The sequence below is a fragment of the Oncorhynchus nerka genome, linkage group LG6 (genome assembly GCF_034236695.1).
Source record: "Oncorhynchus nerka isolate Pitt River linkage group LG6, Oner_Uvic_2.0, whole genome shotgun sequence".
NCBI lineage: Eukaryota > Metazoa > Chordata > Actinopteri > Salmoniformes > Salmonidae > Oncorhynchus > Oncorhynchus nerka.
In genome coordinates, this window is record NC_088401.1 from 68,155,323 (window position 1) to 68,159,626 (window position 4,304).

A 4,304-nucleotide genomic window follows, 5' to 3' on the forward strand; every position below is an offset into this window, starting at 1 on the left:
ATTGTCTAGCCCAGCTGATTTGTAGGGGTTCAGATTTTGCAGCCCTTTCAGAACATCAGCTATCTGGTTTTGGGTGAAGGGGAAGTGGGGGAGGCTTGGGCGAGTTGCTGTGAGGGGTGGAGGGATGTTGATCAGGGTAGGGGTAGCGAGGTGGAAATCATGGCCAGCCGTAGAAAAGTGCTTTTTGAAATTCTCAATTATCGTGGATTTAACGGCGGTGACAGGTTTTCCTAGCCTCAGTGCAGTGGGCAGCTGGGAGGAGGTGCTCCTATTCTCCATGGACTTTAGAGTGTCCCATAACTTTTTTGAGTTTGTGCTACAGGATGCACATTTCTGTTTGTAAAATCTAGCCTTAGCTTTCCTAACTGCCTGTTTATATTGGTTCCTAACTTCCCTGAAAAGTTTTATATCACGGGGGCTGTTCGATGCTAATGCAGAACGCCACAGGATGTTTTTGTGCTGGTCAAGGGCAGGCAGGTCTGGAGAGAACCAAGGGCCATATCTGTTCCTGGTTCTACATTTTTTGAATGGGGCATGCTTATTTAAGATGATGAGGAAGGCACTTTTAAAGAATAACCAGGCATCCTCTACTGACGGGATGAGGTCAATATCCTTCCAGGATACCCGGGTTAGGTCGATTAGAAAGGCCTGTTCGCTGAAGTGTTTTAAGGAGCTTTTGACAGTGATGAGGGGTGGTCATTTGACCGCAGACCCATTACGGATGCAGGCAATGAGGCAGTAATCGCTGAGATCTTGGCTGAAGACAGCAGAGGTGTATTTGGAGGGCAAATTGGTTAGGATGATATCTATGAGGATGCCCGTGTTTATGGATTTGGGGTTGTATCTGGTGGGTTCATTGATACTTTGTGTGTGATTGAGGGCATCAAGCTTAGATTGTAGGATGGCCGGGGTGTTAAGCATGTCCCAGTTTAGGTCACCTAGCAGCACGAGCTCAGAAGATTGATGGGGGGCAATCAATTCACATATGGTGTCAAGGGCACAGCTGGGGGCAGAGGGTGGTCTATAGTAAGCGGCAACGGTGAGAGACTTGTTTCTGGAAAGGTGGATTTTTAAAAGTAGAAGCTCGAATTGTTTGGGTACAGACCTGGATAGTAAGACAGCACTCTGCAGGCTATCTCTGCAGTAGATTGCAGCACCGCCCCCTTTGGCAGTTTTATAGTTAGGGATGGAAATTTGAGGGTTTTTGGTGGTCTACCGAATGGGTCAGGATTCAGACATGGCTAGCTCATCCGGTTTGGTAGAGTGTGCTAAAGCTTTGAATAAAACAAACTTGAGGAGTCTTCTAATGTTAATATGCATGAAACCAAGGCTTTTACGTTTACAGAAGTCAACAAATGAGAGCACCTGGGGAGTAGGAGTGGAGCTAGGCACTGCAGGGCCTGGATTAACCTCTACATCACCAGAAGAACAGAGGAGGAGTAGGATAAGGGTACGGCTAAATGCTATCAAGACTGGTCATCTAGTGCGTTCAGAGCAGAGAGGAGGATTCTCGGGGCGATAGAATAGATTGAAGGCATAATGTACAGACAGAGGTATGGTAGGATGTGAGTACATTGGAGGTAAACCTAGGCATTGAGTAATGATGAGAGAGATATTGTCTCTAGAGACGTTTAAACCAGGTGATGTCACCGCATATGTGGGAGGTGGAACTAAATGATAGGTTAAGGCATATTGAGCAGGGCTAGAGGCTCTACAGTGAAATAAGACAATACTCACTAACCAGGACAGTAATGGACAAGGGGCAGGGCTAGCAAGCTAGCAGACCGGGGCTAGCAAGCTAGCAGAAGGGCCTTAGAGGGACGTCTGGATGGAGGAAAATCTGTTTTAGCCTCCGGGTGCGGTGACGTTGATAGACCAGTCGTAATGGATTAGTAAGGTTCCAGAGTAGCAGAGGGGTCCAAGTCCAATTGGAAAAATAGGTATAGTGGCCCAAGAAATTGGCCAATGGATCTATACAGCTACAGTCCAATATGCTCTAGACAGCTAGCAGCTAGCGGGCTGCGGATAGCGGATAGCGGATTGGCATTCAGGCGACGTCGCGATGTAGAGGCCAGTTGAGCACCCCCTCGAGCTGATTAGGTCGTAGTGCAGTCGAAAAGGATCGCGGGGTTCCGTGCCCCGTATCGGCAGTGGAAGGGGTCCAGGTATTGTAGCCCAGGAGTTGCTGATGGGCCTCTTTAGCTAGCCTGGGAGAAAGGGCCTAGCATGGGCTAGCTCCAGGCTAATTGGTGCTTGCTCCGGGACTGACGTTAGCCAGAAGTCACTCGGGTAGCAGCTAGCTAGCTGGCCAGGTGAAAATGTCCAGAGCTTGCAGTAGGAATCCGGGGATATGGAGAGAAAATAGGTCCGGTATGCTCTGGTTTGAGTCGCTTTGTACGAACTGGCGAGAGCTTTCCGAGCTAAAGGTTAGCTGATGACTGCTAGCAGTGGTTAGCTGACTACTAGCTAGTAGCTAGCGAGCTGGCTAGCTTCTGTTGGGGGATTCTGGATTCGAGGTGAATAAAAATAAGTTTATAAAAAAAGTAACAGATCCGCACCCCATTGGGTGAGGTGGGTTGCAGGAGAGTGTTTTGAAGTTGATGTTTAGAAAAAATAAATAAAAAGATATATACATGGGACACGACAAGACGAAGGAAAAAGACGTCTGACTGTACGCAATCTTGTATTTTGAAACCAAATACCAGATGGGCTGGTCAATTTTTAGCCTAGTGTGCCTCTCCTGTTTATTTTTGGCGCAAAATGATCATTATCTGACCAATAATGGGGGCCTCAAGGAAAACATGGGCCGGGTAGGGTCATCAAGGGGAAAAATGGGCCTGGGGGGGTCAGTGTTACATCTACTGTTGCAAATGATAAGTGGGTGAAGTGGGTCCCTATTGACTAGATGCTTCGAGACTGCCTTGAGAATGTGCATCCATTGATTTGATTTTCAACTAATTTGAGTGAATTGAATTGAATCTTGAAATTGACCTTACCAATCCCTGTCATATAATTGTTTGTTAAATTATATGAGACACCAGTAAAATGGTAAAACAGATGATTTTAATCTTGAACACACATATTCAGCACTCCGCATGATGGCAGGTGATTATTTTTACTGGCTCAAGTTTCTCAGGCAGCTATGTGTGTATGTGTGCGCGTGTGTGTGTGTGTGTGTGTGTGCGAGCATGTGTGTGTGTGTGCGTTTGTGTGTGTGCGAGCGTGTGTGCGTGAGCATGTGTGTGCGAGTGTGTGCGTGTTTGTGTGTGTGCGAGCGTGTGTGTGTGCGTGTTGTGTGTGTGTGTGTGAGCATGTGTGTGCGAGTGTGTGTGCGTTTGTGTGTGTGCGAGCGTGTGTGCGTGTGTGTGTGTGTGTGCGAGCATGTGTGTGTGTGCGTTTGTGTGTGTGTGAGCGTGTGTGTGTGCTAGTGTTGATCTTTCCACTGCTGATTTCTATTCAGACACACTCCCTCTGCTCTGTGTGGCTGTGATTGAGTGGAAGGGAGCTGAGGGGAGCCATGCCAGAGCTCTGCCCTCAAGGTCACTCTATGAAGCTCTAAATCCCAGGAGGCCAGCGCCCAGGGAGGGAGGGAGGGATGAATGGATGGATGGAAAGAGGGAGGGAGGGAGGGAGGAGGGAACTAGTGAGAGGCACTGTGGACATTTCCTCCACGACATCTTATCATTACAGGGCATGAGGGTTACCTTGACCTCGACCAGCACTTTAACTCTCTCTCAAACCCTTCAGCCCTTAGATAACTATCAACCTGATAAGATCAGAATTCCTAAGACAACCCAGGCCTCCTGTAAATGAGCTAAACAGTATGGATGCATCGGGATCCTTTGAGAGACAATGGCTCTTTCATGGGAATTGAACACTGGGGATATGTCACTGAACACTAGGGATATGTCACTGAACACTGGTGATACAGTGGGGCAAAAAAGTATTTAGTCAGCCACCAATTGTGCAAGTTCTCCCACTTAAAAAGATGAGAGAGGCCTGTAATTTTCATCATAGGTACACTTCCAACTATCACATTGTAGGATTTTTAATGAATTTATTTGCAAATTATGGTGGAAAATAAGTATTTGGTCAGTAACAAAAGTTTATCCCAATAATTTGTTATATACCCTTTGTTGGCAATGACAGAGGTCAAACGTTTTCTGTCTTCACGCACCAGCCCTCCGGTGGGAGCTCCCCACACCAGGCTGTCTCTCTGTCTCCTCCCTACAGGTGCTCCTGCCTGTCCAGCGCTTCTAGAGCCTTCCTCCTGCCCGGCGCTGCCAGAGTCTCCCGCATGTCCG